Below are 24,646 nucleotides of genomic sequence, written 5' to 3' on the forward strand. Positions count from 1 at the left end.
GAGAATTCCATAGACTGTATAGTCCATGGGGTCACAACGAGTCAGACTGAGCAACTTTCACCTATATAATAACTTGCTATTGTATTTGCCAAACAACAAATATGATCCTAATAGATGGACTTGTGTTTGAAAGACAAAAAATCTCCTCTCTACACTCAATGTCAGCAGATGACTGGAGCCCACACATGCGTGCTAAGTCACTTCAGTCATGTCTGACTCTTTGTGATCCCATGGACTATAGTCCGCCAGGCTCCTCTGTCCATGGGATTCTCCAGGCAAGAATACTGGAGTGGGTTGCCATGCCCTTCTCCAGGGATTTTCCCAACCTAGGGATCGAACCCATGTCTCTTACATCTCCTGCATTGGCTTGCAGGTTCTTTAGCACTAGCACCACCTGGGAAGCCTCCCCTCCCACCTTGATAAATATGTTGGTGAAACAGAAGTGTGATATCTGGTTGCATCTTTCTTGTCCACTCCAGGATGAAAAGGCACCCCCACCCCCACCTCACACAGCCCTAAGTCATCTGTCTCCTCTCCAGAACAGGGGAGGATTGCTCCCCAACTCTTTCCACCAATGGCTGCTCCTTTTTGCCTTCAAACAAGTCTAAGAGTCCCCTGTTATCTAAAAATTCAGAATTTTAAGAGTGCTGCAGGCTTGCCTCTGCCTGTAACCTGCCTACTCTTCTCGGCGCCCAACTGACATGGTCTGTTCTCTCAGAGTGCCTCTGGCCAGCGCCAGGTCTTGGCTCTGTCCTGGCACCAGCCTTCTCTGGACACTGGACGTAAAGAGGTTCTTTCCTCTAGGACAACAGGACACCAGGCTCTGGTGTCGCCCTTCTGCCACCAGGGTCCTCCAGGCTTCTGCAGCTTCTCAGAATGCTGGCCTTTCTTCCTATGCTCTCGCCTACTTAGCCTCTTTACTGCAATTTCAGGGTTCAGTGTATTCAAAATCATCACTTCCGCACAAGCAGTGCTCTGCTCAGCAGCTCAGCCGAGCAGTGGAAGAGTGGGGGGCTGGGACTGCAGGATGTGGACTTGAGACCCACTTCCACCAGCCCCAAATCTCACGACCTTGGGCAAGTTATTACCATACCTTGAGCTTCAGTTTTCTCATCCGTAGATGGGGCTGATGATAATACCCACCTCACAGGATTGCTGCAGGCCCCAAGAGGGATGCTGTATGGAAGAGCTCACTGAACACTTTAATGCATGGTATTGAGTATCTTTAGAGTGAAAAATTAAGAAAACAGGCTTAGAGTCAAAGGCCTGGACTTTACTGCTGGTCATATCCTTTCCTAACTGTAGGACCTTGACTCATGAATTAGCATTTTGTGAATTTTCCCCATCTGCAAAAGGGATGTCTTATCATGACCCTGCCAGCTTGATGGGAAAAGGAAGGTGGTGACCACACGCTCAGTGCGTTGACCAGTACCTTGCACACACAGGAAATGTTTACTAAACATCTACCATTACTTATTTCATCACCCTCATCTGCTGCCCCCGCTTTCCCCTAGGTCACAAGATCTGTAACCTTCACGCCTTCCAGTGCCCACGCCTTCAGTCTGTTTCGTCGGTGCTCATGTGACCCCAGGTGGCTTCGGTGACCGCGGTGAGTTCAAGGCCTTGGTGGTGCACATCCAGGGGAGAAGCCTGTGGTTTCTGTCTCTCCTATCTCATCCTGACATGCTCCTCCGCCCTGGCTGCTTGCGTGGGGTCTGCCTCTGACCTGAGGGCACCATGAAGTCTTTACATGATTTGCCATCCTTCAGTTTATTTGTCTGAATGTGTAGCAGGCTCTCATTGTTTCTTCCTAAACACTTTCCTTCTCCGAGACAAACCCCCTTGTCTGTAGACTGGCCTCCTGGTCTCCTGTCTGCCACCAACATCAGAACACACTGGGCAGCCCTGCTGGTGGTTGAAACATTCCAATACTGGCTTCAAGTATGTATGTGTCAACCCCAATCTCCCAGTTTATCCCACCCCCGTTTGGCCCTTGTTTCCTTTGTATGCATATATCTATTCTCTACTTATGTGTCTCTAATTCTGCTTTGTAAAATAAGATTGTCTATACCACATTTCAGTTTTTTATAAGCCACCCAGTTGGTGTACTTTGTTATGGCAGCTCTAGGAAACGGTTACACTGACTTCATGGGCTGGAGCCTTGGCTGAACCTAAGCTGCTGAGAGTGAGCTGGCTGCTCGAGAGTGGTCTCCTGGCTGGCTGACCTGCTGCCATGCCCATGGGTCAGTGTCCTGCCAGCTCGTCACTCTACCACCCTCCCATTCTCAAAGTGACGTGTTAGTCGTTGAGTCATGTTCAACTCTTTGTGACCCCATGGACTGTAGCCTGCCAGGCTCCTCTGTCCATGGGATTCTCCAGGCAAGAATACTGAAATGGATTGTTACTCCCTTCTCAAGGGGATCTTCCCATCTAGGGATCGAACCCAGGTCTCCCGCATTGCAGCCACCCAGGGAGCCCCAGTATTCTTTCCTGGGAATTTCCATGGACAGAGGAGTCTGGTGGACTACAATCTATGGAGTCACAAAGAGTTGGACACAACTGAGCAACTAATACTCTCACTTTCCTGGTCCCCTTCTTAAAGCTCACTTCTAAAGAGAGCACTCTGCCTGCACACAATCTTTCTAGCCATGCATTTCAGTAGCTCCCTATTGCCTATCAATTCATTGCATCAAATTAAAAAACCTAAGTTTTTTTTTTTATTCTCCTTTGTTCCAAAAGATATTTAGGATAGTATCTTATTTACTTTTTTGAGATTCTTAGTGATCTCACTGCAAAACTAGACCTTCAAAACAGTCTCAGAATCCAGATCGAATTATTAGCTTAATTTGTTCAGATCATCCGTTCACTTGCTGACATTGTCTCCAGGGGCATCTACTCTGTGCCTGGCACAACAGTGCATCAGTAGCCAAGGCCTCGCTCTCAGGAGCGTGAGCGCAGCTGGGGCTCCAACCCATGGAGTCAGTGCATCCTTTTCCTGGAGCAGCCATGCTGCTGCTGCTGCTGCTGCTAAGTCGCTTCAGTCGTGACCAACTCTGTGACCCCATAGATGGCAGCCCACCAGGCTCCACCGTCCCTGGGATTCTCCAGGCAGGAACGCTGGAGTGGGTTGCCATTTCCTTCTCCAGCAGCCATAACAAAGTACAAAAACTTGGTAGCTTATAAAAACAGAAATATATTGATTCTTCCTCACAGAGCTGGAGGCTGGGAGTCTGAAATCAAGGTGTAAGCAGGCAGGGCTATACCCCCCCCAAAGTTCCCAGGGAAGACTCCTTCCCTGCTTCTTGCAGTTTCTGGGGACCCTCAGTGTTCCCTGGTCTGCGACAACGCATTCCCAATTTCTGCCTTCATCTTCGCACGGCAGTCTTCTCCCTATATGTCCAGATCTGCTGCTCTTTATAAGGACACCAGCCCTTAGGGCCCATTCGAATCTAGCATGTCTTCTTAATGGCATCTTAGCAAAGTCCCTCTTTCCCAATAAGGTCACATTCTCATGTGCCAGGTGTTCAAGCTTAACATCTCTTTTATGGGGACACAATCCACAACAAAGCAGCAAGGACAACAAATGAGAACAAAATTTTAATGAAAAATAACTTTTTAAAAAACTCCAAATTTGCTTAAAATTCACAATTTTATAGTAGACACCAGTATGGACAGTTCTTGAGAGCTTGGCCCACTGAATCATAGTGTCTGAGTTTAAATCCTAAAAAGATAAACTTCTCCCCTTTTTCAGAAATAGGTTAATAGCAGTGAGATGGTTGGACGGCATCACAGACTCAATGGACATGAACTTGAGAGAACTCCAGGAGATAGTGAGAGACAGGGAGGCCTGAGGTGCTGCAGTCCATGGGATCGCAAAGAGTTGGACATGACTTAGTGACTGAATAACAACAAAATAGTAATGCCTATGTTACTGAACTGTTGGGAGGTGGTGAGCATGTCAACTTAACACGATAAACATGGCATGATAAACATGTCAATTACCACGTATAACACCTGACCTAATAGTAGTATTTAACCACTTCTTCTGATTTACTCCTTTTTAATTTATCATTTAGAATTTTAATTTTTCAAAACGCTAGAATATCTTAAAGGAATTGCTATTGCACTTTAAATCAAGCATTATTTGCCCTTGTGCAATCCTTAGCTGTTATTTTGTAAATGGGCTACTCTATGCTCACACAGTTCACCTTCTATTAAGTAACAGGGATTATAAATATCAAGTTATTCAGACACTGTATTCCATTGCAGTGAATATTCTGCTCACATGGCCTACTCGCTATGGGAAGGTAAATCAGATTATAAACTTGAGCCATTGTGCCATCGTATAACCACTGCAGTGAACTGGAAGACAGTGCCTACTTGATTTTATTTAAACTGAAATTTCCAATAATGACAGCAGCATGGGACAACATAACAACCCATCAGCCAAGTTCAAGAGCTGTTTACACAGTACATAGGTAAAATGGGTTTTGCTACTATGAATTTTATCTGTAGTGACTTTTCGTTAATATGAGCCAAGGTAAATTGATTATAGACTATCAGTCTCTGGAAGGTAGAAGCCTCACTGATTGAATATTATAGTAAGAGCAAATTGGCCACATTTCCCCACTATTCTTGAAAGGAATGGACTTGAGAGAAAGGTATAGAAAATATGGAAAGTTTCTTTGAATTTATTATTAAATAGTAACATTCCTCTCTTAGTTTTTAGAATGCTCAATTCTAATCCAACCTACTGTGATTAATGTTTTAAATTATTCTTTTATTCAATGTTGTAATACAGATTATTTGTTATAATATGTCATATTTATAATATATTATGTGCTGTGCTTAGTCACTCAGTCATGCCTGGCTCTTTGCAACCCCATGGATATACAGTCCATGGAATTCTCCAGGCAAAAATATGGAAGTGGCTCTCCTCCAGGGGATCTTCCCAATCCAGGGATTGAACCCAGGTCTCCCACATTTTAGGTGAATTCTTAACCATCTCAGCCACCAGGGAAGCCTGTAATATATGATAGTTATACCATAACCCCTTTTTAAAGATACAGAAGTTGAGATGTGTGGGGATTTCCCCCCCTTTTGGCCATGCCTTGCAGCATGCAGGCTCTTGGTTCCCCAGCCAGGAACTGAACCCAAGACTCCTGCAGTGGACGTGCACTCTTAATTGAGTGCAAAGTTTAAACTGAGACTCTTAATTGCTGTACGCTAGCATTTAAACTGTGACTAGAAAACACATTGCCCTGAACTTCTAATCCAGCAGCAGTTCTCAAACTTTTTGGTCTTAAGATCCTTTACACTTTCTGAAATCATTGAAGACCTCCCCAAAGAACTTTTGTGTGGGTTGGAAGTGAAAATGTTAATTGTTCAGTCATGTCCGACTCTATGCAACCTCATGGATTGTAGCCCACCAGGCTCCTCTATCCATGGGATTCTCCAGGCAAGAATACTGGAGTGGGTAGCCATCCCTTCGCTAGGGGATCTTCCTGACCCAGAGATCGAACCTGGGTTTCCTGCCTTGCAGGCCTGGCATATTCTTTACTGTCTGAGCCACTGGGGAAGCCCTTTGTGTGGGTAAAATCTATTAATGTTATATTAGAAAGGATACATTTTAAGAAGGTAAAACAAAACTATTTGTTAATTTATTTTAAAGTTACAGCCACATCGCCATTATATGTCACTGTCACAGCAATGACATTATCATAGGTACGGAGCCTCTGGAAAGCCCCATAATCCATTCATGAGAGAATGAGAGTGAAAAAGGTGAATAACATCTCACTATTATTTTGAAAATAGTTATAGGTTATCCATTTTCTTGTTATCTTTAACAGGGAAGCAACATAGGCAATACAGAGTTTGGGTTCTGAGTGGACTCAGGAGGCTGATGCCCTGGGTAGAATTCTGGTTCCACCACCTAGCTGCATGGCCATGGGTCAAGGGTGAGGGGTCACATAGCCTCTCTCAGCCTCAGTGTCCTACCTGGAAAATGAGCAAGCTATTCCCAATTACCTCAGAGGCCTGCTGTGGAGCTTAACTGAAATATTGCCTATAAAGGAATACTGCTTTCCCAGCCACCTTTCAGGGCTGGGTTTGGCCATGAGGGTGAGGGCCATAGCGTCCCTGCCTGAAAGTCTTTTCTCGCCCATCCTCATACCCTGGGACGCGTGAGCTGGAGCTCACCCTCCAGCTGAGGAGGAGCTGGAGCCCTGAGCTGCTGGATTGTTTATCAATATTCATCTTATTAAGCCACAGAGATTTGGGGCTTATTCACAAATGCAGAATAGCCTGGCCCCATCTTCACTAATACATAAGGGAACTCACTGGAAGGAGAGGACTCTAAGGGGGTGATATTTAAATGGAAATTTTTAAAAATTAAAAAGAAACCACCACTTAAAGAGGCTGGGAGGCTTTCCAAGCAAGGGATTCGAAAATACAAAAGCCCCAGGGGGAAGGAAGACCAGCTGTGAGCCCGAGGGGGGCAGCAGGAGATGAGCCTGAAGAGCAACCAGACCTGGCACTGAACCACTGAAGGACCCTACTCCCCGGCTTTCACCCCGCAGGAGAGGTGGTTCTGGGGCACCGCCACCCAGCTCCTCTGGGTGAGTCACAGAGCCCTGGGTGGCTCCGGGGTGAGGCTGACTGCCCTGGATGACGTGAACACAGCCAGAGAGAGGCAGTCTTGAGGATATTCGAGAAGCCTAAGGAACAAGGCTCACGTTGATGCTACAGAAAGTTAATCACATTCAGAGCCCTGGCATGACCATGTTCATTACCATCTTCCTGAAGTTACCCTGCAGTTTCTGAATGTCAAAGTTTCTGTAAGACCTCACCAAGAGAGAAAAGGAGGACTGCCAGGAGCTCTACCCTAAGGGGATGGGTAGCATCAGTAGCCGCATTCGGACATTTCATGTTGCCGGTGAGGTTGCCCTGGTTCACAGCTGCATAGCAGCTGCAGCTGATCCTGACGTTCTTGTTCAACAGCACAAGAGGCAGCTTCAGGAGAAGTTTCCAGGCTTGTGTTCTGGTGGGTTTTGCCATCACAGCTGTGGTTTATAGAGAACTGCTGAGTAAACAAAGCTTCCCAGGTGGTGCAATGGTAATGAATCCACCTGCTGAGGCAGGAGATGCAAGAGACTCAGGTTCAGTCCTGGGTCAGGAAGATCCCCTGGAGAAGGAAATGGCAACCCACTCCAGTATTCTTGCTTGGGAAATCCCATGGACAGCGGAGCCCCGTGGGCTACAGCCCATGGGGTCACCAAGAGTCGGATGCAACTGAGCACACACGCATGCTTACACCAAGTAAATATTTGTTGAATCAATGTTACAATTCAGAACCATCACACAAAATTATTGCCCACCTCACTGCAAGAGTTTTTAAGTTCAAATTCCACTTACTAGGCACCTTCAAGTCAATGATGCCGAAGAGTTAGCAGTGTTTTATCAACCTGATTCCAAGAAAAGGGATGGAGCCATTTGCTTTTCATACTGGGCATGTTAATTTATATGTAACTAGTATAAAAGTGGATACATTTTAAGTAAGTCAGATCAAAAGGAGAGTCAAATGTTATCAAATGAAAATGATTAGCTTGCAGTTCCAAAAGAACTCATTCACTTACAGCAATGCTCCTCTTCAGGTATCACGTGGCATTTGGAATTCAAGTTTTGCTGATGGGCTGTAAGGAAGTTTTCCAGATGGGATGACGGAAGTGGAATTACATGCAAATGTGAGCAGGGAGGATGCGGTGCTGAGGGTCCAGGACAGGATGCGGGCAGCTGTCCCTGACCAACAGCCTTTGGACAGCCTTGACTTACAGATAGGTTTTGTTCATTCCACACCAACTTGGCTCTCATGGTTTTAATTTTGTTGTCAACATTTTGAAGTGGGGAGATAGAGACTTCCCTGGCAGTCCAGCAGTTAAGTCTCTGAGCTTCCAATGCAGGAGACATGGGTTTGATCCCTGGTCAGGGAACTAAAATCCCACATGTGGCCCCAAAAAAGTTTTTGATCTAAACATTAAATTAGACCAAAAAAACAGAGGAAATGTCAGGTAAAAATCAAGGTCTCTGGCTTTCTTTGACATTTTTGAAAGTATCTGGCTAAAATGAGCGTAAAAGCCCAGAAGATAGCAATGAGTTAGAGCTGAGCTGGCACTCTCCTCCCTGGACGGTACACTCTCTCTCTCAGTTTGCCACAGTCCCCTCTATTCCTTAGTGTCTTCTCCTTAGCCAGTTTCGTGCATTGCCAACACCATGGGAGTCTTTGAGGAGCCCTCAATAAACGGCATCTCTCTTTTTCTTCTTTGAGTTCTAAAGAAGCTGGAGAGAGAAAACAGTGAATAAAGCTGAAAACAAAAATATGCTTTTTACTTACTGAGACAGAAGAGGGTGGAGGCATGGGTTATATCTGCAGGCAAAAGCAAGCTGACGCTGGGTGAGAGTGGGGCATGCAGGTGACTCTCTCAGCACAGGGAGTGTGGGCTCTGTGCACAGACCTGCCTCCAGGAGGAAAAGGGCCGGAACCGAGCCACGTCTCAGGAGTTTATCCCTCCCCAAAGGTGTCAAAAGGCAGAGAGGCCTGGAGTGATAGTCTTGAAGATCTCAGAAAGAGGAAGGAGCCCTGCTTGCTGGCCTGGCCCCCGGGAGCACTGGGCTGAGGTCAGCTGGAGAAAGGATTCCAGAATGTGCCAGGCTGGTAAAAACTGTCTCCTCCCATGGTGGTGGTGAGTTCAAGTGGCTTTTAGCTCAAGGCAAATAAATATGGTAACATTCAGCAACAGTGAAAACGAAGAGTCTAGAAACAAAGAAGCTGCACCCACTGACCACTGGGATCAACTGGAATGAATCAACAGGATCAAGCTGGCATCCACTCGAGTGGAAAGAAAAGCACTGAAAATGAAGGCCAAGGAATAAAGACGAAGAGCTGAAAGGGAATCCAAGATGTGCTGAGGACGTGGGGGCTAGATGCAGGAAAATAAGGGAGAGAGACAGAGAGGGAAGGAGAACAGACCGGCCACCAGCAGAGACGGAGGGGCAGCAGCTGAGGGGGTATCATCATATTTATTGAGGGCAGCAGGTGCCGAGCACATTCACAACCCTGCAAAGCCTAGGCGTGCCTCGCCTTACTGCTCTCCACTTTACTGCACTTCACAGATAATTGTGTTTTTTACAGATTGGTGGTTTGTGGCAGTCCTGCTTTGAACAAGTCTGTAGGCATCATTTTTCTGACAGCATTTGCTCACTTTGTGTTTCTGTGTCACTTTTGGGTAATTCTTTCAATATTTCATATTTTTCTATTATTGCATTTGTTAGGGTGATCTGTGACCTGTGATCTTTGATGTTACTGTCATAACTGTTTTGGGGCACCATGAACCTTGATCATACAAGACAGTGAACTTAATTCATGAGTATCGTGTCACTGCTCCTCTGACCAGTTGTTCCCCCATCTCTCTGCCTTTCCTGGGGCCTCCTTATTCCCTGAGACACAACCATATTGAGATTAAGCCAGTTAAAAATCCTACAGCGGCTCTAAGTGTCCATGTGAAAGAAGAGTCACCATCTGTCACCTTAAATCAAAAGCTAGAAACCATCAAGCTTGGTGAGAAAAGCATGTCGAAAGCCGAGAGAGGCCGAAAAGCTAGGCACCTTGCACCAGTTAGCCAAGTTGTGCGTGCAAAGGGAAAGTTCTTGAAGGAAATGAAAAGTGCTACTTCAGTGAGCATGTCAGTGGTAAAAAAGGCAAACAGCCTTATTGCTGATGTAGAGAGAGTTTGAGTGATCTGGATAGAGGATCAAACCAGCCACAACATTCCCTTAAACCAAAGCCAGATCCCAAACGAGACCCTAACTGGCCTTCAATTCTATGAGGGCTGAGAGAAGTGAGGAAGCTGCAGACGAGAACTATGAAGCTAGCAGAGGTTGGTTCATGAGGTTTAAGAAAGAAGCCATCACCAGAACGTGTAAGTGGAAGGTGAAGCAGCAAGTGCTAGTGTCAAAGTTATCCAGAAAGACCTAGCTTAGATAATTAGTGAAGGTGGCTATGCTACACAACATCTTCAGTGTATATGAAACAGCCTTATGTTGGAAGAAGACGCCAGATGTTTCATTTCTAGAGATGTTTCATCTCTAGATGTTTCATTTCTAGAAAGAAGTCAGTATCTGGTTTCAGAGCTTCGAACGACAGCCTAACACTCATTTATTTTCTTGGGCTCCAAAATCACTGTGGATGGTGACTATAGCCACAAAATTAAAGGTTGCTTGCTCCTTGGAAGAAAAGCTATGATAAACCTAGACAGTGTATTAAAAAGCAGAGACAATGCTTTGCCAACAAATATTGGTAGAGTCAAAGCTAGGGTTTTTCCAGTAGTCATGTACGGATATGAGAGTTGGAACATGAAGAAGGCTGAGCACTGAAGAACGGATGCTTTTGAACTGTGGTGCTGGAGAAAACTCTTGAGAGTCCCTTGGACAGCAAGGATATCGACAAGTCAATCCTAAAGGAAATCAACCCTGACTATTCATTGAAAGGACTGATGCTGAAGCTAAAGCTCCAATACTTTGGCCACCTGATGGGAAGAGCTGACTCATTAGAAAAGACCCTGATGCTGAGAAAATCTAAGGCAGAGGGAGAAGGGGATGACAGAGGATGAGATGGTTGGGTGGCATCATTGACACAATAGACATGAGTTTGAGCAAACTCTGGGGATAGTGAAAGATAGGGAAGCCTGGCATGCTACTGTTCGTGGGGTCACAAAGAGCCAGACACAACTTAACAACTCAACAACAACAACACTCTATTAGGGACTAATACAGCTGATGACTTGAAGTTGAAGCCAATGCTCATTTACCATTTCTAAAATCCTAGGGTCTATAAGAATGATGCTAAATCTACTCTGCCTGTGATCTATAAATAGAACAATAAAGCCTGCATGACAGCACATATGTTTACAATATGGTTTACTAAATATTTTAAGACCACTGTTGAGGTCTATTGTTCAGTAAAAAAAAGATTCCTTTCAAAATATTACTGGCACTGATTATGTACCTGGTCACCCAAGAGCTCTGATGGGGATGTACAGTGGGATTACTGATGTTTTCATGCTAGCTAACATAGCATTCATTCCACAGCCCATGCATCTAGGAGTAATTTCAACCTTCAAGTCTTATTTAAGAAATACATTTCATAAGGCTATAGTGGCCAGAGATAATGATTCCTCTGAAGGATCATAGCAAACTCGGTTGAAAACCTTCTGGAAAGGATCCACCATTCTGGATGCCGTGAAGGACATTAGTGATTCATAGGAAGTGGTCAAGATATCAACATGAACACGAGTTTGGAAGAAGTTGACTCCAGCCCTCCTAGATGACTTTGAGGGGTTCAAGACGTCAGTGGAGGAAGTAGCTGCAGATACGGTGGAAATAGCAAGAGAACTAGAATTAAAAGTGGAGCCTGAGGATGAGACTGAATTGCTGGAATCTCATGGTGGTGGTTTAGTCGCTAAGTTGTGTCCAACTCTTTGCGACCCCATGGACTGTAGCCTGCCAGGCTCCTCTGTCCATGGGATTTTCCAGAGAAGAATACTGGAGTGGGTTGCCATTTCCTTCTCCAGGGGATCTTCCCCACCCAGGGACTGAACCTGCGTCTCCTGTATTGCAGGCGGATTCTTTACCAACTAGACTACCAGGACGACCCAATAAAATCTCATGATAAAACTTTAATGGATGAGGCATTGCTTCTGACAGGTGAGCAAAGAAAGTGATTTCTTGAGATGGACTCAAGTCCTTGTGAAGATGCTGTGAAGAGTGTTGAAATGGCAACAACAAAAAATAGAATATTACATGAACTTGATTGATAAAGCGGTTATAGGGCTTGAGAGGATTGATTCAAATTTTGGAAGAAGCTCTACTGTGGGTAAAATGCCATCAAACATCACTACAGGATACAGAGAAATTGTTCCTGAAAGGAGGGGTCAATCAATGAGACAGCTGTCATCACTGTCTTATTTTAAGAAATTGCCACAGCCACCCCAGCCTTCAGCAACCACCAACCTGATCAGTCAGCAGCCATCAGTATGAAGCAAGACCTTCCACAGGCAAAATATTATAATGTGCTTAAGGCTGATCATGGTTATCATTTTTAGCAATAAAGTATTTTAAAATTAAGGTACATATTTTTTTTAGACACGATGTTAATGCACATTAATAGACTCCAGCGTCACGTAAACATAACTTTTATATGCACTGCTGCTAAGTTGCTTCAGTCGTGTCTGACTCTGTGTGACCCCAGAGACGGCAGCCCACCAGGCTCCCCCGTCCCTGGGATTCTCCAGGCAAGAACGCTGGAGTGGGTTGCCATTTCCTTCTCTAAGGAAATGCACTAGGAAACCAAAAAATTCATGTGAGTTGCTTTGTTGCAGTACCTGCACACCTCAGAGATATCATAAGTTCAGTTCCAGACCAACGCAGTAAAGCAGATATGAGTAATGCGCCATCTAGTCTTTAGAGATGAGGAAACCAAGGCCCAGAGTGGTTTTAAAGGGCCAATGGAGGGACCCCAAGGCTAGTCTCATTGAAATCCTTCCTCTCTTCCTTCCTGACCTTCAGGCCAAGCATAAGCAGTTGCTCTGAAATCAGGGGGCCAGGGTCAGCTCCGTCAGAGAACCACCATCAGGAGTCAGCGACCTGGCTGGGTTGGGAAGCCCCCATCTGACCCGACCCTGGGCAGGTAGGCATGCTGGCCTCTCCCTGCCAGGAGATTGTTTGCTCTTGTCTGTGGTGCTGGGACCCCACCCCTCCCATCTTCTGCCCACTCCCCCTCCCCATGAAGTGAAAAACATGGGCAAACAGGGGTGCTTTGACCACCGCCCCACCAACACTGCACACGCTATGTTTAACCCTCTCTAGTCGTCAGCAGTAAGGGTTCTGGAAAAACGGGAGAGCTGCAGGCCAGACCTTTCCCCGAGGGGCTTCCTTGACTACAGTTTGATCGGGATGCCCCCAGCAGACAAACCTCAGTCACACCTACTCCAGGTCACATTCACTCAGTATTTCTCCAAGAGATCAGCCGTTGAAACGTCCTTAATAGGAAATGTTTTTAGAAGGAGCATATGGAGAATCAAAAGGGAGCTAAATATAAACCTGAATTTGCAGAACTGAAGAAGGAGCAAAGAGAAGCTGAACAGAACAAGCTGGATGGAGAAGCTCTTTGCTAAAATAGGGTTTTTTTCAGTGGATGTGGGTGTGTGTTTTGCTGTATATGTGAATTTCTAGAGCATTAGAGTTACCTATAATTAAAAAAAGGAAAAAAAAAACAGTTTATGAGGCCAAAAATAATTCTGATGCCAGTCACATTATGGAAGTAGCTGAGGGCAGATGCACTAACTTCTATCAGAATAAATCCATGTGTCTGCATTTTACAGACTTAGAAGTGGTCAAATAGAACAGAGGTTTTTTAAAATAGAAGTTTCAAATTTAAGATTTTTTTTAAGTTCTTGAAGCAGCTCTAGGAAAATTATTCTACATCATTAATGCTGAAGTTTAAAAAAAAGAGGCAAACATTGAAGTTAGGGCATAAGCAGGCATGAAAGAAATTCCCATGGTCTAAAAAAGGTGAGGAAAGAATAAACAAACAAGGACTCCCCTGGTGGACTTCCCTGGCAATCCAGTGGTTAAGACTCTGGGCTTCAATCCCTGGTTGGGGAACTAAGATCCCACACGCTGCAGGTTGCAGCCAAAAACAACAACAAAAAAAAATTGAAACTTTAATAAATGGAAAGATATCCCATGTTTGAAGCTCAATATTATTTTTAATTAATTTTTATTGAAGTATAGTTGCTTTACAATGCTGGGTCAGTTTCTATTGCACAGCAAAATGAATCAGCCTTGCATATACATATGCCTCCTCCCTTTTGACTTTTTTCCCATTCAGGTCACCACCCAGAGCATTAAGCAGAGTTCCCTGTGCTATACAGCAAGTTCTCATTAGTTATCTATTTTATACGTAGTCTCAGCAGTGTGTATGAGTCGATCCCAATCTCCCAATTCCTCCCACCCCCTTTCTCCCCCTTGCTATCCATACATTTGTTCTTCGCATCTGTGTCTCTACCTCTCCTTTGCAGATAAGATCATCTATACTATTTTCTGCCTTGCAGGCAAATTCTTTACCTCTGAGCTACTAGGGAAGTCCCTAAATTCCACACATAGGCATTAAAATACAATATTGTTTTTCTTTCTGACTTCACTCTGCTTGACATAGATGGACTTAGAAAATATTATTAAAATGACGGTAGTCCTCAAACTGATCTACAGATTCAATGCAATACACATCAAAAATCCCAGCTGGGCTTTTTGGAGAAATTGGCAAGTTGATTCTAAACTTCAAACAGAAATGGAAGATACCTGTAATAGATGAAACAACCTTGAAAAAGAACAGTTTTGGAGCACTCACAGTCCTCAATATCAAAACTTACAACAAAGCTAAAGTAATCAAGACTTTGTCACACTGACAAGAAGAGAGACATATAGACCAATGGAACAGAACTGAAATTCCAGAGATGAACACTTGTAATTACGGTAAGCAGACTATTGGCAAGGTGCCAACATAATTCAATGGCCAAATCAATGGTTCTGGCATCTTTCAACAAAGGGTACCAGAACCATTGGATATTCACATGCAAAAGAATGAAGTTGTATCTTTATCTTACAGCATATACAAAAAATTAGCTCAAAATAGATCCTAGACCAAGATTTAGGAGCTAAAACTATAAAAATTTTAGAAGAAAACATAGGGATACATCTTTTATACCTTGGGCTAGGCAGTGGCTTTTTAGATACAGCATCAAAAGCACAGGTAATAAAAGAAAAAATAGGAAATTGGACTTTATCAAAATTAGAAATGTTTGTACTAATGACAGCATCAAGTGAAAAGACAATCATAGGAGAAAATATTTGCAAATCATTTGGGATAAGAAAATTGTATTCAAAGTATATCAAGAGCACTTAAACTTTAGCAATGAAAAAGATACCTCAGTTTAAAATATGCAAAGTCTTTAAATAAAGATTTATTCAAAGAATTACAAATGGCCAATAAGTAGAAGAAACTATGCCCAATATAACTGGTCATTAGAGAACTGAAAATCAAAACCATAATACAATGCTGCTTCATACCCACTAGGAGGGCTATTATAAAAGTACACACAATAGCAAGTGTTGGAGAGGATGTGGAGAAGCTGGAATCCTCATAAGTTACTGTAGGAATGTAAAATGGTGCAGGACTTTGGAAAGCAGTTTGACAGTTTCTAAAATATAAAGTATAGAGTTCCTATATGACTTATCATTCCACTCCTAGGTATATGTGCAAGAGAAATGAAAATATATAATATCTATACAAAAATTTGTACAAAAATATCTGTAGTAGCATTATCAATAATGGCCAAAAGGTAGAAACAATTCAAATGTCCATCAGCTGATAAATAAAGAAAATGTGTATATCCTACACTGGAATATTATTCACCCATTAAAAGGAATGCAGTATTTATACATGTTACAACATGGATGAGCCTTGAAAACATTCTTAGTGAAAGAAGCCAAACATGAAAGACAATAAGAATTTGTGTATATGTGACTACATGTATTATATGATACTATTTACAGTTGACCTTTGAACAAGAGGGAATTAAACTGTGTGGGTCCACTTATACATGAATTTTTTTGATAAATCCATACTACAGTAATACATAATTAGCAGTTGATTGAATTCAAGATTGAAGAAACGTGGATATAGGGAGGGCTGACTGCAAAGTTATATAGATTTTCTACTGCAAGGAACATAGGTGCCTGCAATCCCCACATTGTTCAAGAGTCAATTGTATATGAAATGACCACAATGGGCAAATCTATAGAGACAGAAAATAGAATAGTGCCTTATTAGAGCTGGGGAAGGTGGGGAACTGGGAGTCATTGCTATGGGTGTAAGCCTTCTTTGGGTGAAGATGAAAATATTCTAAAATTAGTTTGTAGTAATAAGAGGAGTGGAGAGGGCAATGGCACCCTACTCCAGTACTCTTGCCTGGAGAATCCCATGGATGGAGGAGCCTGGTAGGCTGCAGTCCATGGGGTCGCTAAGTCGGACACGACTGAGCAACTTCACTTTCACTTTTCACTTTCATGCATTGGAGAAGGCAATGGCAACCCACTCCAGTGTTCTTGCCTGGAGAATCCCAGGGACGGTGGAGCCTGGTGGGCTGCCATCTGTGGGGTCCCAGAGAGTTGGACACGACTGAAGCGACTTAGCAGCAGCAGCAGCAGCAATAAGAAGAGAGTGAAAAAGTTGACTTAAAGCTCAACATTCAGAAAATGAAGATCATGACATCTGGTCCCATCACTTCATGGGAAATAGATGGGGAAAGAGTGGAAACAGTGTCAGCCTTAATTTTGGGGGGCTCCAAAATCACTGCAGATGGTGACTGCAGCCATGAAATTAAAAGACGCTTACTCCTTGAAAGAAAAGTTATGACCAACCTAGATAGCATATTGAAAAGCAGAGACATTACTTTGCCGACTAAGGTCCGTCTAGTCAAGGCTATGGTTTTTCCTGTGTTCATGTATGGATGTGAGAGTTGGACTGTGCAGAAGGCAGAGTGCTGAAGAATTGATGCTTTTGAACTGTGATGTTGGAGAAGACTCTTGAGAGTCCCTTGGACTGCAAGGAGATCCAACCAGTCCATTCTGAAGGAAATCAGCCCTGGAATTTCTTTGGAAGGAATGATGCTAAAGCTGAAACTCCAGTACTTTGGCCGCCTGATGTGAAGAGTTGACTCATTGGAAAAGACTCTGATGCTGGGAGGGATTGGGGGCAGGAGGAGAAGGGGACGACCGAGGATGAGATGGCTGGATGGCATCACCGACTCAATGGATGTGAGTCTGAGTGAACTCCGGGAGTTGGTGATGGACAGGGAGGCCTGGCGTGCTGCGATTCATGGGGTCGCAAAGAGTCAGACACAACTGAGCGACTGAACTGAACTGAACTCAACTGAATGATTGCACAGTTCTTTGAATGTACTGAAAGCTACTGGGTTATACACTTTAACTGAATAAATTTTATAGCATGTGAATTATATCTCAATGAAACTTTTTAAAAGTGAGTTAGCCTTTAAAGCTAATAATTAAGCAAATTAATGTTTTACTATAATTTTAGGACAAGGTGATAATTTTCTTATGAATTTTATGGATGTTTTAGGGAATAAGTCTCAAGTTTTTCATTGTAAAAAAACTTGCTGAAGTTTGTATTCTGTTTCTTCACTGAGGAATTTTCTCTCTTTCATTGTTACCTTAAGGAACAATACTAATTATTAAAATCTTGATCTTTCCCCTATTCCCTCCACCCTAAGAAGCCCCAATAATAGGTAGCTAAATTATTAAGGCAACAATAACCAGAAACATATCTGCTAGGTCAGTGGGTTTCAGACTTTTTTACTTTAGCTCACACTGAGAAATATTTTCTTTTGCTTACTAGAACATGCCAACATATGCATGCTTGGTAAACTCACTTCAATCATGTCCAATTCTTTGTGACCCCGTGGACTAGCCTGCCAGGCAACTCTGTCCATGGGATTCTCCAAGCAAGAATACTAGAGTGGGTTGTCAGGCTCTCCTCTAGGAGGTCTTTCTGCCCTAGGGATCGAATCCGAATTTCTTACATCTCCTGCATTGGCAGGCTGGTTCTTTACCACTAGTGCCACCTGGGAAGCCCATACTAATATATAAGCAAATTAAATAGAATTTTCATGAATCAATATTCCGCAAAGAATAGTAAGGAGAGATAAGAAAGCCTTCCTCAGTGATCAGTGCAAAGAAATAAAGGAAAACAATAGAATAGGAAAGACTAGAGATCTCTTCAAGAAAATTAGAGATACCAAGGGAACATTTCATGCAAAGATAGGCTCAATAAAGGACAGATATGTATGGATCTAACAGAAGCAGAAGATATTAAGAAGAGGTGGCAAAAATACACAGAAGAACTGTACAAAAAATATCTTTACTACCCAGATAATCACAATGGTGTGATCACTCACCTAGAGCAAGACATCCTGGAATGTGAAGTCAAGTGGGCCTTAGGAAGCCTCACTACGAACAAAGCTAGTGGAGGTGATGGAATTCCAGTTGAGCTATTTCAAATCCTAAACGATGATGCTGTGAAAGTACTCCACTCAGTGTGCCAGCAAATTTGGAAAACTCAGCAGTGGCCACAGGACTGGAAAAGGTTGGTTTTCATTTCAAACCCAAAGAAAGGCAATGCCCAAAAATACTCTTAAACTACCGCATAATTGCACTCATCTCACATGCTAGTAAAGTAATGCTCAAAATTCTCCAAGCCAGGCTTCAGCAATACGTGACCCATGAACTTCCAGATGGTCAAGCTGGTTTTAGAAAAGGCAGAGGAACCAAAGATCAAATTGCCAACATCCACTGGATCATCAAAAAAGTAAGAGAGTTCCAGAAAAAACATCTATTTCTGCTTTATCAACTATGCCAAAGCCTTTGACCGTGGGGATCACATCAAACTGGAGAATTCTTCAAGAGATGGGAATACAGACCACCTGACCTGCCTCTTGAGAAATCTGTATGCAGGTCAGGAAGCAACAGTTAGAACTGGACATGGAACAACAGACTGGTTCCAAATAGGAAAAGGAGTACGTCAAGGCTATCTATTGTCACCCTGCTTATTTAACTTATATGCAAAGCACATCATGCGAAATGCTGGGCTGGATGAAGCACAAGCTAGAATCAAGACTGTGGAAGAAACGTCAGTAATCTCAGATATGCAGATGACACCACCTTTATGGCAGAAAGTGAAGAAGAACTAAAGAGCCTCTTGATGACAGTGAAAGAGGAGAGTGAAAAAGTTGGCTTAAAGCTCAACATTCAGAAAACTAAGATCATGCATCTGGTCCCATCACTTCATGGCAAATAGATAGAGAAACAGTGGAAACTGTGGCAGACTTTATTTTTGGGCTCCCAAATCACTGCAGGCGGTGATTGCAGCCATGAAATTAAAAGACGCTTACTCCTTGGAAGGAACGTTATGACCAACCTAGACAGCATAGTAAAAAGTAGAGAAATTACTTTGCCAACAAAGGTCTATCAAGTCAAGGCTATGGTTTTTCCAGTGGTCATGTATGGATGTGAGAGTTAGACTATAAAGAAAGCTGAGTGCCAAAGAATTGATGCTTTTGAACTGTGGTGTTGAAGAAGACTCCTGAGAGTCCCCTGGACTGCAAGGAGATCCACCCAGTCCATTCTAAAGGAAATCAGTTCTGAATATTCATTGGACGGACTGATGCTGAAGCTGAAACTCCAATACTTTGGCCACCTGATGTAAAGAGTCGATTCATTTGAAAAGACCCTGATGCTGGAAAATAAGGCAAGAGGAGAAGGGGACGACAGAGGATGAGATGGTTGGATGGCATCACCGACTTGATGTACATGAGTTTGAGGAAACTCCGGGAGTTGGTGATGGACAGGATGGCCTGGCATGCTGCAGTCCATGGGGTCGCAAAGAGTGGGACATGACTGAGCGACTGAACTGAACTGAATTGAACAGATGTGTGGTTTGGTGGTTTAGTCACTAAGCTGTGTCCGACTGTTGCGGCCCCATGGATTGTAGCCCACTAGGCTCCTCTGTCCATAGGATTTTCCAGGCAAGAATACTGGAGTGGATTGCCATTTCCTTCTCCAGAGGATCTTCCCGACCCAGGGATCGAACCCAGATCTCCTGCATTGCAGGCAGATTCTTTACCAACTGAGCTATGAGGGAAGCCCTGATGTATGACACCCTCTAATACTTTTTCCTGTTCTATTTTATTTCATTTTTGGAAATGCCGGTCGTGCCTCAGTAAATTTATTTTTATGAACCACAAATGGGTTCCCTGGAGTAGGAAATGGCAACCCACTCCAGTATTTTTGCCTGTAGAATCTTGTGGACAGAGGAACCTGGCAGGCTACAGACCAGGGGGTCACAAAGAGTCAAACACAACTGAGCACAATGGGTCCCCAAATGTGGGTTTGAGTCAGTTAATCCCCTTGCCTTCAGAAAGTATGGGTTCAGCTTTTTGTTTTAGGAAAAAGCAAAAAAAATTTGGAAAAAAATTATCAAAAACATATGTAGACATGTTCAGGAATGTTTTCATGGAAAATAATCTGATGATACAATAGGCCAGCCAGGCAAATTAAATGATCTAGAAATATAGATGCATGCGAAGTCACTTCAGTGATGTCTGGCTGTTTGCAACCCAGTGGAGTTCTCCAGGCAAGAATACTAGAGTGGGTTGCCATGCCCTCCTCCAGGGTATCTTTCCGACCCAGAGATCAAACCTATATCCCCTGCCTCTCCTGCATTGCAGGAGACTTCCCTGGTGGCTCAGACGGTAAAGCGTCTGCCTACAATGCGGGAGACCCGGGTTCGATGCCTAGGTCGGGAAGATCTCCTGGAGAAGGAAATGGCAACCCACTTCAGTACTCTTGCCTGGAAAATTCCATGGATGGAGTAGCCTGGTAGGCTACAGTCTATGGGGTCGCAAAGAGTCGGACACGACTGAGCAACTTCACTGTCAATGTCTCCTGGTCTCCTGCATTGCTGGTGGATTCTTTACTGCTGACCCACCAGGGAAGCCTAGGAATACAAATGGGTCTTAAGAAAATGTATCTGAACACAGAGACAGGATTAGGGCTCCATGTGGATACTTGCTTATTGAGATAGATGAGAAATAAAATGGGTGGAAAATGTGAAAGTGAAAGTGTTAAGTCGCTCAAACCCCATCGACTGTAACCTGCCAGGCTCCTTTGTCCGTGGGATTCTCCAGGCAAGAATACTGGAGTGGGTTACCATTTACTTCTCCAGGGGATCTTCCCAACCCAGGGATCAAATCCGCATTGCAGGCAGATTCTTTACTATCTGAGCCACCAAGAAAGCCCAAAATGGTTAAGGAGGTTTAAAAAGGAAGAAGCACATTGAGGAGTATTCCCTGGTGGCCCAGTGGTTAAGACTCCAGGCTTTCACTGCAGGGGGTGTAAGTTTGGTTTCTGGATCCCTGGTCTGGGAAATCACATCCCACAAGCCACACAGCCAGGTGTGGGGCGGGGATGTGGGGAGGTTCGGGGGGAAGCACTCTGAGAAGAGGTTAAAGAGTAATTCCAGGAAGAGCCATAAGCCAGTTTCTGATCCTCTATGCCAAGTTTCTGATTACCTTATTACCTTCCTCTTCCTCTTCAAACTTTATATGCTGATGTTCTAATGCAATAATTCAATCATACTGCATTAGCCTGAAGCTTGATTTGGAGGACTGATAACCCAATCTTGTTTTGATGACATTTTGAACTTGGAGCTAATAGAGATCTCTTTTTTGTCTAACTTAGCTCAGCCTAAAAAATTATACCAGCAATAATAACAGTATCATTTTACAATGAAAGTTGAATTGGAATGTGAATGAAAGTGCTACTGGCCAAGGGCCCTTTTCCACTAATTATGTCTTATTTGAAAATCTGACCCAAGTATCTGACAATCAAAGAGATGACAATCAAATGACATCTTGCCATTATTGTTCACAGTTATTCCATCTGGTTCTTATAACCAGAAGAATACTTGGCACTTTCATCCAATGAGAGTGACTGTCAATTCTCAAAACATCTTATTTTCTCTTTGATGAGAATAAGTGACAACTGATCTCAAAGTATGAGTACTTATCATGTAAAATAAGAGACTTGGAGTGAGGGATTTTTGTTTTGTTTTTTCTTTCTTTCTTTTTTTTTTCAGAAAATAGAGCTGGAAGAGCATTTTGGTGTCAATGGATATCTCATACTATCTCTAACAGTATAATCTAATTTATATCTCTTTGTGTTTGTGTCTGAATTTTCAGTTCAACTTAACAAATACTTTTTGAACACCTGCTATATGAAATGAGCCAAGCACAAACGAATATACCAAGTTGTATTAGTCAGGGTGGCTGTAGCTCTGTAAGAAAGAAAACATTGGGTTTCAGTGGCTTAACCCCCTGAAAGTTAATGTTACCCTCACTTAATAACTCAGTGATGGTATTCCAGGCAGCTTTGCTTCAGCTGATGATCCAGGGGCTTGGGCTGTACCTCTTGAGTCCCTGCCATGCTCTAGGGTTTCACAATTTTTGGCTTCAAACTGCCTAAGAGGAGGAAGAGTGAAGAAGGCAGGCACATTTCTTTCTTTATTTTTCTGTAATTCTTAAAAAAAAAAATAATAATTTCCACTGGGACTTCTCTTGTGGGCCAGTGGTTAAGAATCCACCTGCCAGTGGATTCTTAGGGGTGTGGGGAGGTTCGGGGGGAAGCACTCTGAGAAGAGGTTAAAGAGTAATTCCAGGAAGAGCCGTAAGCCCATTTCTGATCGTCTATGCCAAACTTCTGATTACCTTATCACCTTCCTTTTACTCTCCAGTCTGGGTTCCATCCCCGGTCTGGGAAGATCCCACATGCCTCCGTGCAACCAAGCCCAGTGAACTATTCAACTACTGAAGCCTGCGTACTCTGCTACAAGAGAAGCTATCACAGTGAGAGGCCCGTGCAACTAGAGAGCGGCCCCAGCGCCACGCAGCTAGAGAAAGTCTGCCCACGTACAGCAACAAAGACCCAGCACAGCTGTAAATAAGTAAATAATTCTTTCTCATTATGGCTTATGATAGGATATTGAATACAGTTATCTGTGCTACACAGCAGGACTTTGTTGTTTACCCATTACAAATATATTCATAAAAGCTTACATCTGCTAACCCCAACCTCTCGGCAACTACCAATCTGTCTCTGGCCCATGATTTTGTTTCTGTTTTATAGATAGGTCCGTTTATCCGATGTTTTAGATTCTGCATGTGAGTGGTATCAGTATTTGTCTTTCTCTTTCTGACTGACTTCTATCATACTTGCTAGTATGATCATCTCTGGCTGCATCCATGTTGCTGCAAATGGCATTATTTTGTACTTTTAATGGCTGAGTAGTATTTCATTGGATGTACGTACCATGTTTTCTTTATCCATTCATCTGTGAGAGGAACAGGTTCATTTCATGGGTGTTTAGGTTGTTTCCTTGTCTTGACTATTGCGAATAGTGCTGCTATGAACACAGGGGTATATGTATCATTTTGAATTATAGTTTTGTCCAGACATATCCCCAGGAGTGGGATTGCTGAATCACCCGGTGGCTCCATTTTTAATTTTCCTAGGCCCCTCCCACTATGTCATTTTCCATAGTGATTGCACCAGCTTACATTCCCACCAATAGTGTAGGGAGGTTCCCTTTCCTCCACACTCTCTCTAGCATTTGTCATTTGTAGATTTTTAAACGATGGCCGTTCTGACTAGTGTGAGATGATAGCTTTGATTTGCATTTCTCTAATAATTAGTGATGTTGAACATCTTTTCATGCAGACGTATTTCTTAAAACAACCAGCCCAGAAGTGACACCTGTCCCTTCCACTTATATTCAACTAGCAAGAACAAGTCATTCAGGCACACCTGGCTGTACAATACTGACCAATGTAGTCACTGGCTGAGTAGCCACTTCCTGCAACAAGTTCATACTCAGGAAGGAAGAGAATGAACTAAAGGTCTCTAGAACCTTCCTCAGAGTAGAGAGAAAGGTCAACAAGGGAGCTATTGTGGAGGTGACTTTGAGAAGATGATTCTTGATTAACAGACAGAACTGCCAGACCATGCTGGTAAGAGGGGTGTTCCAGATGGAGTGACTGGCACTAACACAGAGTGGAGATGGGGAGGGAATGTTGAGAAACTAGTTTTCCTGGAACAAGGCTTTGCATAGGAAAGCGATCAAGATTGAAAGGTTGTTTAGGTCAACATTAGGGCCTTGAATGTTGGGAGTTTGAATCCTGTGCTTCCATTATCACGATTAGCATGCATTTTTAACACAAGGGCCCCAGAACAATGAGAGCATTAATCCCTGATGAATAATAGTCACAGACCAGACAATACATTCTGTATGAAGGGATTTCATCTCTTCAGACAGTAACACTAAGGACAGCATCGTATTACATTCACAGGCTGTAACAGAGTCCAACATTTTGCCTTTGTTCCCATGTATCGTGGTGTTTACAAAGTACAACCCAAACATTTACACCTCACTCTTGCTCCTTCTCCCAGGATTATCTCACATAGTTATCTAGAGATGCAGGGAGTAGCCTTACACACAGACAGCACATGGCAGGCGTGCCTTCTCTCAGGTACCACAGAGGACCTTCCTGGGGCTGTGAACTCTGAATGCCAACACCAAACACCGCACATTCCAAAAATATGATTTCCCTTTCCCTTTGACCAATGACGCAGTCACAATATTAAGGTCAGCAATGGCGTTTAATTTATTGTTGTTGCTGTGGAAGTCGCTAAGTCATATCTGACTCTGCAACTCTGTGGACTGTAGCTTGCCAGGCTCCTCTGTCCATGGGATTTCTCAGGCAAGAATACTGGAGTGGGTTGCCGTTTCCTTCTCCAGGGGATCTTCCTGACCCAGGGATCTGTTGAACATTTAATGGGTATAAATATTTGTTTTTAAAAATTCAGGGGCAAGGAGACAAGAGGGGCACATACAACAGCATTGGGG

At 43.4% G+C, this 24,646-nt stretch overlaps 1 long non-coding RNA gene across 4 annotated transcripts in view; it reads left to right on the plus strand.

Moving 5' to 3' along the window:
• The window catches only part of LOC106990969 (uncharacterized), a 48,510-nt gene that overhangs the window by 9,358 nt on the left and 14,506 nt on the right, over positions 1-24,646 (plus strand). For all 4 annotated transcript variants that reach the window (XR_009599421.1, XR_001434160.4, XR_003588257.3 and 1 more), the window contains exons 2-3: positions 1,515-1,609; positions 22,478-22,687. This is a non-coding gene — a long non-coding RNA (uncharacterized LOC106990969). The remainder of the gene's footprint in view (positions 1-1,514; positions 1,610-22,477; positions 22,688-24,646) is intronic.

Source organism: Ovis aries, chromosome 2 (assembly GCF_016772045.2).
Source record: "Ovis aries strain OAR_USU_Benz2616 breed Rambouillet chromosome 2, ARS-UI_Ramb_v3.0, whole genome shotgun sequence".
NCBI classification, from domain to species: domain Eukaryota; kingdom Metazoa; phylum Chordata; class Mammalia; order Artiodactyla; family Bovidae; genus Ovis; species Ovis aries.